The sequence below is a fragment of the Antechinus flavipes genome, chromosome 1 (assembly GCF_016432865.1).
Source record: "Antechinus flavipes isolate AdamAnt ecotype Samford, QLD, Australia chromosome 1, AdamAnt_v2, whole genome shotgun sequence".
NCBI lineage: Eukaryota > Metazoa > Chordata > Mammalia > Dasyuromorphia > Dasyuridae > Antechinus > Antechinus flavipes.
The window spans coordinates 198,069,415-198,085,070 of record NC_067398.1 but is presented as its reverse complement, the minus strand read 5'-3'; the positions used below and the strand labels follow the sequence as shown (position 1 = coordinate 198,085,070).

At 32.2% G+C, this 15,656-nt stretch overlaps 1 protein-coding gene across 6 annotated transcripts in view; it reads right to left on the bottom strand.

The window, feature by feature from the left end:
- Positions 1-15,656, bottom strand: part of PJA2 (praja ring finger ubiquitin ligase 2) — a 121,995-nt gene that overhangs the window by 67,184 nt on the left and 39,155 nt on the right. For 2 of the 6 annotated variants that reach the window (XM_051994803.1, XM_051994793.1), the window contains exon 3: positions 15,097-15,234. The exons of 3 other annotated variants lie outside the window; for them this stretch is intronic. The gene's annotated coding sequence lies outside the window, so the exon portion shown is untranslated. Of the gene's footprint in view, positions 1-12,986; positions 13,101-15,096; positions 15,235-15,656 lie in introns of those variants that run through there. One more of the 6 variants, XM_051994811.1, reaches the window with a different exon arrangement.

Below are 15,656 nucleotides of genomic sequence, written 5' to 3'. Positions count from 1 at the left end.
CTAGAACATAATTGCAAACAACTTTATTTTAGTGTTTTCTGAATTACTGTACATTTAACCTTAGAAACTATATTCTTTTTATCCTTTGTTATTAATAAAGTAACTTTATTATACAATATGTTTAAATATTATTTCATAATTACAACAAATTGGCCTGGCAGGGGGAAGGCATGGCTCAGAATGCCCATATAACTAAATCTGCTTATGGACAAGTTTTAAGCTATCCATAAAAAGTTATATAAAAATGAATGTAAAATATCACAATTTTTTATAAAATTATTAAAACAAAATACATAATATATACTATATAAAGAACAGAAGACTAATTTTGAAAGAAGCCTCAAAAATTAGCTACATCATGATCCTTAATTTCTTAATAATCTAAAAAAATCTTGCCTTGATAATTTTACGATAAGCAAAATATCATGACAAAATTCTTTGTTGACCTAATTCTGTAATTTCTCAAATAATAGAAGCTTACACATATATAGCTTTTTAAGGTTTAAAAAATTTTCCTCACAACAAACTGGTAAGAAATTTGCAGACCAAGATATGGCCTTAGAGTCAAAACACCACTTAAATGCACCAAATACCTCTATTCGAGAAAGGTATGATATACAATGCATGAAAACAAACATAGCACGCTTATGACAATTCACCTTGACTACAATATTTTTAACATGGACCCCATAATAATTGAGGCAAACAATAAAGATTAAAATCTCAAGAAAGTTCTCTTAAGGTCTCAGGGTAAATATCCAGATATCCCATTTTTAAATATAACTGCCCCCCAAATATTCCAAAACCCAAAAGAAATTAATTTTCTATTATTTATGTTATTGCTCTCTTATACTAGATAGTAAAACTTTTATATTTATATTTACCCTAACCATTTTCACAAATTAATGTAAAATAATCCTCAGCATCATGCACACAATTGGAGAATTTACAATTTTTTTTGTATAATCTGTTATATACCAGAGTTTTGATACAGATATGGCTTGGAAGGTAGGTGGCATTTGAAGGAACTAATAAAACTAGAATCCCCCAAAGCATGGGTTCAACTGATTTCTTATAAGCAAGCATAATAAATCATAGGATTATCACAGTGGAATTTGGATGAGATTATATAAAACATTCGATTTAACTGTGGTAACAATTTATTTTGATATGTCTCATCAGTCATTACTGATTATATATTTTAACAGATTTGTGATCATGTGAAAATAGATTTTCCATCTAAGGCCACAGTTAATAACATTTTGACACTTTATTCTTTATAAATGCTTTTCATGTAGTCTCCATAAATCCTCCACAGAGTCCATCTAACACGCTCAGGGTCCATCATCTAGATCACTTGTGCTGATGATCAATGGCATAAAAGAGTTTTCTATCCTTCTTGCTTTCAAGATCACTTTTTCCCCCTGGAGCTTCCTGGCCCACTTTTTTCCTTGGCCATATGTTTCTGAAAATAAATTTCATCTTTTATGACATATCTTCTGTGTAGTTATTCATTTGTATATATTGTAGCCTTCTAATACCAATTACAAATCTCTCTACTGCCCTCTGATTGACCTATAACTTTTAATTCTTCCTAGAATGTAGCATTCGAGGTTTTGAAAAAAAAATTGATTATAAGAGATAAGTTTTCAAAAAAGAAGACTGCAGCCACTAAAATGCTGACGATGCAAAGATTATGAACTCTTAAATTCCACAGGTCCTCTTTACATTTAAGAAATGTCCATTTTATGCCTAGTAACATTTTTATTCCTCCCTTTTCTAATTCCTATCTATTCAAGGGCATTCTAGACTCTATTTTCTTACACACAATCTTTTATTCTTAGTAACCCTTTGATCTTCCAATAACCCTCATATATGACTCTTGATGTGCTCATACTTTACTCCTTCCCCTAACATGAATATTTGTTTAAGTGTTTATAGATTTTTCCCAGGTTCATATTTCCTTGATCCCCTGGCTTCTTCCTTCTCCCCACAAAAAACAAAACAAAACAAAAAACAAAAACAAACTTAAAAAGTGTAGACATGGGGAAGAGGAGCTTTCTCTAATATGATCACAATATGTGTATATATAAGACATTAAAACAAGAAGAGTAATATTATTTATTATGGAGGAACTCTAGAAGAGTTTCCAATACATACAATACATTCCAATACAGAAGGAATAACTCTAGCATAACTACTCTATTCATTATTTTATAAAGTCTGAAAAATTCTATTTAGATTAATGAGACAAGTGAGTTATGCATCATATAATCATAGAAAAATTATGATAAATCATAAAATATTTTACTGCTTTGATATAAAATACTTCTGACTCTTTGGAATCCCATTTTGCATTTTCTGTCAAAAATACTAGAGTAATTTATCATTTTTTTCTCCAGCTCATTTTACATTTGAGGAAACTGAGGCAAATAGGATTAAGTGATTTGCCAGGTCACACAGCTTTTAAGTGTCTCAGGTCAGATTTGAATTCAGGTCTTATAAACTGGAGGCCCATCAACTCTATCTACTATACTGATTTATCTGTCATATAATGATATAATTTACATTTATGTACAGATAGATCAGTAAAAAGAATACACTATTATATCCATTTAGAGCTGACAGGTTATTTAGAAACCCCTAGAAAATCAACAAAAAATAAACATGACAATAACTTCACTAAAAGTTGTAAGATACATCTTAAATTTATAATGCATCAATATTTGTACATACTACAAAGAAATGAAAAGGAAATAAGAAACGAAACTTTATTCAAAATAACTAATTAATCCATAAAATATCTACGAGTTAGTTTACCAAGAAATTTATAACACTCAATATATGCTTTATATAAATAAAGGAAGAATTAAACAATTGGAGAAATGTTTATTATTCATAGTTGATCAATGCCAATATAATAAAAAAGTTGACAGATTTAAGACAGTATCAATTAAGTTATCAAATGATTATTTTATACAAGTAGGCAAAAACAGTTTCATTTGTCCCAAGTACTAATGATCCTTGGCCATACACTGTGTATTTATTCTGCATATATCTTATACTTAACTGTCTTTAAATATTTTGTATCTTCCTATCAAAGAATTCTAAAGTTTTATCTTATAGACATTAAACTGACAAACACAATGGACAGTCAATAGTAGTAGAATTTTGGAGAGCTAAAAATAGTAATGCATTACCAACAGGGTTGTAAAATGGTACAACTTTTAGAAAAAGAAAAACAATTTGGAATTATGTGAAACAAGTCCCTAAACTGATTATATCCTTTGATCCAGTGATGTGATTCCTAGCTTCATCCCTCAGCAGAAAGGAAGGTTCTTTATTTTATGGAAGCAAAAACTGAATATCACCTGTGTAATGGGTAAACAAAAAGTGGTATAGGATGTAACAGAGTATTAATGCACTTAAAAGCAACAAAACCCAGCAAAACCCATGAATTTAAGGGTTCAGAGACACAAGAAAACATGTAAAATCTATACATGGTGAATGCAAAACAAAAAGAAAAATGTATTTCACATGAATTACAATAATGTAAATAAAAAACACTAAAATGCTATGAAGGCCAACCTTAGATGGCTGAAAGAAGGCAGAATATTGCCCAAGCTCTTCCTATTTTCCCTCAGAATCAATGTTAGATAAAGCCTCTGAATGAATTCTAGAGTGACAAAATCCACAAATATTTGAGGTGAAACAATTTTCCAGCTTAAGATATAATGGGAAGGGATTAAGGAAAGGTCTGTCTCAGTTGGGCAAGGAGGAATGGGGCCCAAAACGGACATTGCATGGGAAATCTAGCAGGAGGATCTTAGATGAAGTATAGCAGCATTGGCCACTGTCCTAGTTCAGAATGCCAAATGACTCCTCAGGTCAGCTATGAGACCTCCAACCCAACCAAATAAGACAAATTGTGAGCCCCAAATACTAATATATCAGATGGGACTAGGTCAGGTCAACCCAGTGCAGTGGGAAGCCTGGCAGCACCAACAATGTACCATGGAAAGTCAGGGAGCCCCTTGCACTCTTGCTTGGGACAATCTCCCCTGTACCCTAGGAGAATAGCTCAACTTTTAAAAATGAGCAAAAAGAGCCCTGAAGAAAGCTACTATAATAACTGAGAAGATCAGAAAACAAACCCATAATAGGGCAGCAATGACAAAAGGCTTACATGTAAAGCCTCAAAAAGGGATATGAATTACTCTCAATCTCAAAAGTTTGTCTTAAAAGAGCTCAAAGGGGATTTTAGAAATCCAGTAAGAGACACAGAAGAAAAATGGGGAAAAAAATGAGTGATACAGAAGAAGTGTGAAAGCTTCAGGTGAAAAAGTCAACAGCTTGGAAAAAGAAGTACAGAAATTGATTTAAAAAACAGATTTGGTAAAATGAAAAATATATATGTTATGTATACGTATATGCATATGTATGTGTGTGTATATGTATATATATATATATTTACTCTGATGAAAATAACTCCTTAAAAACAGAATTGGTGAAATGAGAAAACACCCCAATAAACAAAATTACTCTTTTAAAGTATGATTAATCAAATGGAAAAAGTGATTAAAAAAAAAAGCTAAGCAAGTGACTAAAAATTTGAATTGAATACATGGGAAGTGAATGACTCAATGAGACATCAAGAATCAATCAAACAAAATTAAAAAAAAAAAAAGAAAAAATAGAATGAAATATAAAATGCCTCATTGGCAAAACCTGAAAACAGTATTAGGAGAGATAATCTTAAGAATTATTGGACCATCTGAAAGCCATGATCAAAAAAAGAACCAGGACAACATCTTTCAAAAAAAAAAAAACCATCAAAGAAAATTGCTCTGATATCCTAGAATCAAAGGGTAAAATTGTCATTGAAAGAATCTACTGATCAATCCTGAAAAAGACCCTCAAATGAAAGCTCCAAGGAGTATTGTAGCTAAATTACAAAATTATCAGATCAAGGAAAGAATATTGCAAACAACCAGAAAGAAACAATTTAAATATTGAGAAATCACAATTGGTCTTACTCAGAACCTAGCAGCTTCCACATTAAAGAATTCGAGGGCCTGGAATATGATATCTGGAAAGCAAAGTACCTTGGACTATACTTAAGAATCAAATATCCAGCAAAAAAAAGAGCATAATCTCTCAGGGAAAAAGATGGTCATTCAATGAAATTGGGGATTTTCAATCACTTCTGATGAAAAGACCACAGTTGAACAGAATATGTGATCTTCAAATACAAAACTCAAGAGAATCATAAAAAAGGTAAACAGGAAAAAAATAAAGGTTTAAACTGTTTACATTCCTACATGGGAAGATGATACATGGAACTCTTGAGAACAGTATCTTTGTCAGGGCAGTTAGAAGAAGTATACATAGAGAGAAGAAGTGAATATAAGTTGAAAATGATAAAAAAAAAAAAAGAAATTAAAGCAGTAGAAAAAGGATTGTACTGAGAAAAGTGGAAAGGGGAGGCATAATGGGTTAAATTATATCACATGAAGAGACACAAAAACTATTATAGTAGAAGGAACGAAAGAAGAAGAATAAGCACTGTTTGAACCTTAATTTCACTGGATTTGGCTCAAAAAGGGAATAATTTGTCTCACCCCACAGGAAAGTAGGATGGGAAAGGGAAAAGAAAGGGTAGGCTAGCAGAAAAGAGGGTAGAAAAAGAAGGGGAAAAAGGATAATAAATGAGGGAGGTTGATAAAAGGAAGGACAGATGAAAGGAAGGGGAGGTCTAAAGCAAAACACTGGTGAGGAGGGAAGGGGGTAAGTGGAGAGTGGAAAGTATAAATGGGGAAAAACAGAAGGGAAGGAAATATAATTAGTAATCTTTTTATTTTATTTTTTTTTTGCCTGAAGCAATTGGGGAGTTAAATGACTTGCCCAGGGTCACACAGTTAGGAAGCATTAAGTGTCTCAGGTCCTCCTGACTTCAGGGCCGGTGCTCTATCCACTGTACCACCTAGCTGCCCCTATAAGTTGGTAATCTTAACTGTGAATGTGAATGGATTGAATTCTCCCATAAAATAGAAACAGCAAAGTGGATTAAAAATGAAAATCCTACAACATGTTGTTTATAAGAAATACATTTGAAGTAGAGAGATACACATAGAGTAAAGGTAAAAGGCTAGAGTTGAATATATTATGCTTCAGCTGAAGTAAAAAAAAAAAAGTAAGGATAGTGATCCTGATTTTAGATTAAGCAAAAGCAAAAATAGATTTTATTAAAAGAGATAAGGATGGAAATTCCATCTTGCTAAAGGAAACCATAGATAATGAAGCAATGCCAATAATAAACATTTATGCACCAAATAGTATAGAATCTAAATTCTTAGAGGAGAAGTTGTAAGTGACTTGGAGGAAGAAACAAACAGCAAAACTACACTAGACAGGAACTTCAACCTCCCTCCCTCAGAACTGGATAAATCTAACCACAAAATAAACACACACAAAAATTGAGGAGAATAAAATTTTAGAAAAGTTACATATGATAGGCCTCTGGAGAAAACTGAATGGGGACAGAAAGGAATATACCTTTTTCTCATAAGTATATAGCACCTACAAAAAAAATTAATTATGTATCAGGACATAAAAACCTTACAGTAAGATGCGGAAAGGCAGAAATATTAAATGCAGTAAGTGACTTTTATTTGTGGTCATGACTGAATGTGCCAACATAATAAAAATGACAATACTACCAAAATTAATTTACATGTCAGATGTTTGATCAAATTATCAAAAGGATATATTACAGAAATTGATTTAAAAATTCATTAAAAAATAAAAATTCTATAATATCAAGAGACAAATCAGGATGATGTGGGAATAGCACTTTCCAAAATTACTTTATGTGTCAGATGTTAGGTCAAATTATGAAAAGAATATATTACGGAAATTGATTTTTGAAATTCGCTAAAAAAAAAAAAATCTATAACATCAAAAAAGAAATCGGGATGAAATGGGAATAGCAACTTCCAGAATTAAAATTATATTATTAAAGCAACAGTCATATTAAAATCATCTGGTACTGGTTAAAAATTTTAAAAGGAGATCAATGGGAGATACTAAAGAAGAGAGAGTAAGAAACAATAGAACTGTTTTTGTATACACAAAATAATGTACCTAGGATAGAAGGGAAACAAATGGGGGAAAAAAAGTTTTTCATTAGATTTCTTTAATAAAGGTTAGTCTATCAACAGATATCACGCATGCATATGCAATCTCTCTTTTCTCTCTTTCTGTCTCCAGGCCATTCATTGACAGATGAGGTCAAAGGATTTGAACAGTTCTCAGAAGATTGACAATTAACAATCAAATGAAAGAATACCCCTAAACACTTAATAACAAGAATATTGCCACAATCCTGAGGGTTCATCACATATCTTGAAAATTGATATAGATAACAAAAGATGTCAATGCTGACATTTGGCCTTAATCATCTCTAAAACAAGCTTGAGAAGGAAATGGCAAACCACTCTATTATCACTGCCAATGTGGTCATAAAGAATCAGATACAACTGAAAATGGTGGAATTACAAAGGCAATTAGAACAAATATATTTAATATTAATAATTGGTTTATTGTGGGAGATAATGCATTATTGATGAATCAGTACAAGTATTTGGGAAAATAATTTGAATTTATACAAATAACCAAAATGTCCATACCCCCCTGACAAAGCAATTTCATCACCAAACTCCAACAGAGCTACTGAGAAAGTTAAAAATCCCATATATGGCACATTATTTCCAGCAGTCTTTTTCATGATAGTAAAAAATTAGAAACAAAGTAAATAGCCATCAACAGGGGAATAGTTTAAAAAAAAAAAAAACCAACCATTAAATGAATGTAATAGAATGTTACAATGCTGTTTGAAATGACAAATGTAATTAATTCAGAGAAGCATATTACATTTTGTTTTCTTTCTCATTTTTGTTTCCTTTTTATCTGATTTTCTTATGCAGCTAAATAACTGTATAAATATGTATACATATGTTAGATTTAACATATAGTTTTAACATGTTTAATATATATTGGATTACTTGCCATCTAGAGAAGAGGGTGGGGAATGGGAAAATTTAGAACACAAGGTTTTGCAAGGGTCAATATTGAAAAATTATTCATGTATATATTTTGAAAATAAAAAGCTTTAATAAAAAATATAGAGAAGCACAGAAACATCTACATGAAAATGTTCAGGCAAATAGGAAGGAAGGTAATCATGGAGAACATAAATCAATGATATTTTGCATAATTAAGGATGTAGTTAAGGGAAGGATTATGACACTTGGCAGTGCTCACAGTGATGTACAGAAATGAACATTTTTCTAGAAGTGTAGTGCAATGGAAGAAGGAGAGGCAGACTGAATGGCACAAAAAAGGAAGTTTTGATTCTATGACAAATGTAGAGAATGATGAGGGACTAATTAATTATAAAATCATGAACCAGAGGATGAAAATCTGGAATAGACAGAAAGGGAGGATATATAATGAAAAGACCGACAGAGAAAAATTCTTCCTGGGAAAAAAAGTAACCAAAAAATAAAATTAAAAAATAACAAAAAACATGACTAGTTGAAGGAGAGGAAAGTAAGGATGAATATCCTTGACTATATGAGAAGGAAAAAAAGGGAAGAATTAAACAGTCAGATAAAAGCAGAAAAGAAAAAGGAACTAATAAGCAGAGCTCTCAAGGGAAAGGATAACATGGAAAGGGGAGGGCAGCAGTTATAAAAAGAGAGTCAGTGGGAACAGAGTCATCTTAAGAAAGATTAAACTAAAGTACTGAAGAGGCATAATATTAAACTTACAGCAGAAGAGAGAAAAAACTATAACTTGGAAAAAAAAAAAAAAAAACACCTAACCCTAATTGTTTAAATGTAATCTGAACAATCTAATAAAATAAAAAGCGACACACTGGATAACAAAACAAAATCCTACAATTTGTTGCTTAAAGAAAACTCATTTTAAAAACAAAGATACATACAAAATAAAAAGGAAAACAATTACTATGGATCAAGTGAATCTGACTTTCCTCCCTACCCCTGCAAAAAAGCCCAAAACAAACAACAACCAAAAAAACCAACAGGAGTTGCAATCATGCTATCTGATAAAGCAAATTCCAACATTCAAAAAAAAACAAACAACAACAACAAAAAAACAAGAAAACTACATTATATTGGAAAAAAGTCTAAGCAACAAATCAATTATTAATATTAAACATATTTGTTCTAATTGCTTTTGTTGTTATTGTTCAACTATTTTCAGACCAAAAATAAACACTGAAAGTTAAGAGAAAAAAAAATAATCTGGGGGAAAAGCAATCAAAAACAAATGACAACAACAAAAAAATCCCACAAAGAAATTATAAAAAACAATGGATAAATCTTAAACTAATTTGACTAAAAAGAAGAGCACAGACAATAAAATCCCAAAAATAGCATATAAGCAAGGTAAAATCACAACAAAATCAGAATAAAAAGAATAATCAGAAGCTCTTTTCAAAGGTAGTTATATACTGACAAAATGAGAACATAAAGCAAATAGAGGAAGACCTTCAAAAATATAAAATATCCAAACTGTCAAAAGTCTAGATAGAGATCTTAACCCACTATCAGAAAAGGAAGTAGAACCAATTAGAAGAGCACTCACTACCAAAGGAAAAATCTTTTGATCCTGATGGATTCGTAGGAAAATTTTGTCAGATTTGTACACAACTTATTGTCAAAAACTGAGACAATACCTGATCAGAATCCTTTTTGAGACTTATTAAATAAAGGCCTAATAATTAAACCAGGAAAGGATAAATGAGAGAAGAAAAACTAATGATTAATATTATTAATGAATTTACTGTTGTTTTGTATTAAAAATTAGAACTAATGAATCTACCACTTTTTACCCATCAAAATATAATAATTGGTAGTTTAATGTCTCAATTTATTTATTATTTCTTTAATGAATTCTTTTCACCATATTATGTAACCTCAGATTTAAAGATGGATTGATTTGACATCCATAAGTATTTTTAAAAATCTTTTAGCTATGATTTTACCTCCTTTGCAAAGGAGCAAAACAAGACTTTTCTTTCCTTTCCAGGATGGAAATGGTGATGTATGGAATAGAGAGATAAGAAGAAGAACTTACAGGAATATGTGAACTCTTTGTCTGTATTTTATTTTCATTATTTCTGTGTTTCCCCTATGACCTGTATAATATGTTCCAGCCCATATTTACTTGAGCCTTTGCCAGCTATAAACATATTTACTTAACCTGAGTTGATGACATTTATCAGTATTTGACATTTATGGATATTTAGTCTATTAGTTTGATCATCTGTTTAATTACCTAAAAGCCTGAAGGCCTGATTTTCTGTTTCCTAGAAATCAGGTGATTTCGGGAAAACAGAAACCTTCCATTCCAATTTCTCCAGATAGCAACAACCACTTAGTTGCCTCCCTCTCCTTTTCTTAATGCTCTCTTACTTGTGAAGTAATCTCTTGTATAAAAGCTGTGTATCTTTACTACTTCTTTAGCCCTCCTAGCACAAGCTTTCTCTTTCTTATCTCGTGATAGGACCGCTCATCCTCCCGAGCTTTTAATAAACAACCTTTCTGCTTTCTACGGAGTGATCTCTGAGTAGTCATTTTGGGTAAGGGTCTTCTACATCCCACATAGTGATAAGAAATGAAAGGCCAAAATGGTATATATAGCAACTAGAAAAATGGGAAGGTTGTTGGAAAGTGAGAAGCCTAGAAAAATTTTCCAGTTCTTAAAAAGCTGGTATGTCCTATGCCAAAAATGTGACATATATTCAAAATCTTTATCTCAGTTAAATAGTTAATTCTTTAAATGGTCAAGTTTGTGTCAAGTTTCATAAAAAACATAGTTTTCTTTTGGTATCTGTTAAATGTTCCCCTCGACACTCCCAGTGTGGCAACTCTAATACAGGTTAAAATAACTTATTTATCTTTAATTAAATATATTAATCTAATCTTATATTGTATAACTTAGCTCTTTGCCCAGATACTTGACACAGAGTAAACTGCTAATAAATGCCTGCAAGAAGACTAACATATTGAAAGCTACTAAAATTCCAAAGATTTTCAATATTCTTTGGTAACTTTTATTTTGTACTTTATCAAGACTGGCTGTCACCAGCATGGAAAGCAATAGAGATATTCATACTGGCAATAATGAAATCAGTTATCAATTGATCTTTATCTCTGATCACCAACCAAGATCAAAATACTACTCTTTTAGAAGTTAAATTTAGTTAAATAAGATATAGAGGACAAGCACTAAACTTAACCCCTAAAGAAAAGATTAAAGAAAAAAAGCTATGGAGGAAGAGGGAAAAAAAAAGAGGGAGAAAAAGAAACTTGGAACTTGAAATCTTACAAAAGTAAATGTTGAAAACGATCTTTACATATAATTGGGAAAAATATATAATTAAGTAAAAAAATAAACAAGTTAGTATTTCTTCAGTAGTTATTAAAATGAAAGTTTTTATTTGGGATCTTTTGGATTCAACAATGAAAGTCTATACTAGTATTTAAGGGTCTTTTCTAGAAATGAAAAGTTTAAGCAATGAATAAATATAGTAAGAACCAATTTTGGGGGGGAAGAAAAGGGAGAAATGAATGAGGCAGAAACAGAATAGGCCATATTTAGTTTTACCTAATAACTTTCTTCCAGGTCCATGAAATTATTTAATTAGTTCAAAGCTCCCTTTGTGAAAAAAATAACAGATTTCAATAGTCATCGGATTTACATTTCTATTAGGTGAAGTGATTTTATAATCACACACACAAACAAGATAGTACTCATTTTGGTTATTTGCACAGAACAAAACTACAGATCATAAATAAATTAGAAACTTTTGAATATAAATTTATGCCTGATCGAATTTATATAGAATTTCAGAAAAACCATGTTCACATCCTTTGAACCTGGAACTGAGGGAGCAAAGAAATCATGGTTCCTCAAAAAGAATCAGAAGTTGTGATTTGTTTGATGTCAGAGACGGTCTCAATTGCAGATTTGTATTCCAACTTATTCCTCCCATTCTAAAGCAAGTCTTTTTCTCAACAAATCACAGTTTTATAATTGTGCAAATTAACATTTCATATATTCTTATCACATTCACTTGCTAAAGCAAACAAAATAAATTCTTGAAAAGCTCAAGGGAGAATATCTAATTTAGATAGCTACTTCTAGTATTAATAGTTAAAATCATTTCTCGCATTTGTTCACTGACTATAAACTTAGTTGCTCAGTCTTGTAGTACCAGTTCAAATATGTGGGTAGATTGTCTTTTCAAATGGGTGGAGAATCTAATAATAATTGTGATGACATCACATCATACGGTTGTTAGTGAACTGACAAGAGGACAACTTTCTTACTATAGAGCAGGCACTGATTGACAATATGATTTATGCCATTAGTTTGATAGTGGAATCAAAAGACATGGGTTTGAATTATGGCTGTTCTTTATCATTTGTTTAGCTTGGGCAAATCACAACCTCTGTGAGCCTCATTTCCTTATCCGTAAAAGCAGTAATGCGGGTTCTGAAGCTAGGAAAACTCATCTTCTTGAGTTCAAGTATGTCCTTAGACAAGCACTAGTTGTGTAATCCTGGACAAGTCATTTAACCCTGTTTGCCTCAGGTACCTCATTTGTAAAATGAGCTAGTAAAGGAAATAGCAAATTGTTCCAGTATTTTTATACAGAAAACCCCAAATGGATAATGAAGAGCTGGATACAACTGAAAAACTGAACAATACAATGAAGCTCAATTTGATTACCTTAACATCTCTTCCAACTTTTAATCTATCATCTTATGTTAAGACCAACTGCACCAAAGTATCAAAAAAACTACCAACACTCAGAAATGAAAAGATACTACTGAAAACTGATTGAGTTTACTAGTGTTTGACCTCACAAGTGGAGAAAATGCTACAGATACCTCCTAGACACCAAAAGGCAATGCAGACAGTCATATTACTCTTCCATTCAGTACAACCTGTTCCACTTGGCTTATGCTGCTTTTAGTTACATTTAAATCTGCTAGAAGTAAGAAGCTATATTTACTACCTGTCAAAATGTTAAAGCCACAACCATTTATTAAATTAAAACCCCACCCACACTGTGATGTGACTGGCCCCACCCCAGGCCCTACCTATCCTGTGAGGTTACTGTCTAGCCACCCCAACTGTCCAAGTAGCCCCTCCCACTGATGACATCACCACTTTGTTGCAAAAGCTCTGACTTATTCTTTCTACACTTTCAAATAATGATACTACAATCAAAAGAAAAATTTTCAAGCCAACTTTTTTGATCATTATATCTGCAGCTGAAAGCAGCGCTCGTCAAGGATACTATGCAGGTTTTCACTCTACTAGAAGGGAAATCTGACAGGACATAGGGAACTACTTGGTTTTCTGGCTTTTTACATCATCTTATGATTTAGAGGGGGATGATCGAGAATGTACCTCTGAGCCAATTTTCTAGCTTTCCATTTGTATACACAACACCAAAGAAAGTTTGACCCCACACCTTTGGCAGAGTTTATTGCTGGTGATCCTTCATAATAATGAAGTGGATCTTCCAAAATGCTTATTATTTCAGCTCTGGTTCTTTTTTTTTTTTTTTTTAAAGAGAGATGCGGAAGAAAAGATGGATAAGACAAATGTTAAGTTGCACAGAGTTGGAAAAGATGGTTTTTGAAAAGACTGAAAGTATTGAGCCCAAAGAAGTGATAGAAGAAAGTAATAATGCATATTATATGGATTTGATTCCTTCAGATTCATTCAAAGCAGGAGGCATTCTCTGTGTTATAGACTCAGGACTTTTCCAAATATTTCTTCTGGCTGATGCTTGTAATGGGCTGAGGCAAAGAAATTAACTGATAATTAGCTTCTGCAAACTTAACAGGCTCCAAAAAAAAAAAAAAAAAAAATTTATAGCATTTCTAAATTAAAAAAAAAAAATCCTGGAGGTACTAATAGGAAGGGGAATCTCATCCAAAATAATTATAAAATACAATAACTATTTGTGAATCAAAATAAAAAAAATGCAGATTCAATTACAGAATGATCCTTAAATTAAAACAAAACAAACAAAAAATCCTTAAAAAGCTAGGAGAATATTCTAGCAATGTTAATTCACAATCTTTGTGATATGCCAGATAATCAAAGGTGTATTTTATATAACTGGGAAAAAAGCAATGAGTTTGGATTATCTAAGTCTCATGAGTTCTCAGCACATTAAATCATCATGTACCTTTGCATGAGAACAATATACATAGTAAGAACATGCATTTGACATTATTATGAATCATTATTTCACAATAAAATTTTTCTTAGCTAATCTCAAGGGAAGACCTCATCCCATTGCTCAAAGTAAATTTAAAATAAAACCAATCATCAATAGTCACTAGTTCATGGTGTAAAATAACACTATTTTATAATAAATTTTTTTCCTATTAAAATACCATCTTATATTGGCTTTCAGAGAATAAAGGCCTATCAAATTCATGTTTATCAAAAATAATCCAGAAGTATCCAAGAAGTTGACAATGATTCAAATTTAAGTTTGCTTTCATTGTGAATTGTAAGTATTTATCAAAGAAAAAATGAAAAAACTAATTCCAATAGTTATAAAAAAAATAAAGTGTAGGGAGAGCCAAAATGGTGAAAAAGAAAAGCTCTCCACTGAGCTCTTCCAAATTTCCTTTTAAACAATTCTAAACAAAACTCTGGAATAGGATAACCAAAACAGGATAACCAACAAAAGGTTGGGTAAAGCAAATTTTCAGGCCAAAACAACCTAGGAGATCAGCAGAAAAGATCTATCTCACTCAAGCAGAATGTAGATTATCCTGGTAAGTAGTAACAGCTTCAGGAGCTCTCAGGCCACAGATGGAAAGGGGAGGGAATTAGAAGACTGGTTGAAAGGAGATTGTAAGGGATCCTTTGCTAGCACTGGGTGTAGGACTCTATGCACTGACATACCCAGGGTGATCAGGAGTTCAGGTTATGGTTCCAGCACTGAGAGGACTGCTTATGATCACTCACCGTGGGAGTAGGTACGGGTTCTCAATACCAAGGAGAGGAACAACAATTGTGGCTATAGAAGAGTGCTGGACCTGGTCACAGTCCCAGTTGTCTGTAGGAGTCCTAGCACTGGTGGCTTCAGGGAAATAATGTTCCTTCCTGGGAAAAGGGCAGAGCACAGATCAAGAAAGGACTGACCACACCTCTTTTCTTCTTAATGATTGAAAACCTAAAGACCTCCAGAACCTATCTCTGAAAGATGTATTGTAGTTGGGCTTTCATTTTCAAAGAGAAACAATGACATTAAGGAGGATGATGTCTTGACTTGCAAATGAACCGATTTAAGTGAGGCACAGCTGTGTCAAGTCATCAGCTTCACAATCTCCTGCAGAGACACTGGAGTCAAGGCAAGACAAGGCAAGAAAGGCCTGAAGCTTGAGACAGTGCCTCCTCTACCTCAAGAGCACATCCCAACTTTAATATAAATTAAAAGTCAAGAAACAGACTGGAAAAATGAACAAACAACAAAAAAGTAATCTGACAATAATAGAGAAGATCAAAATACAAACCCAGGGGAAAAA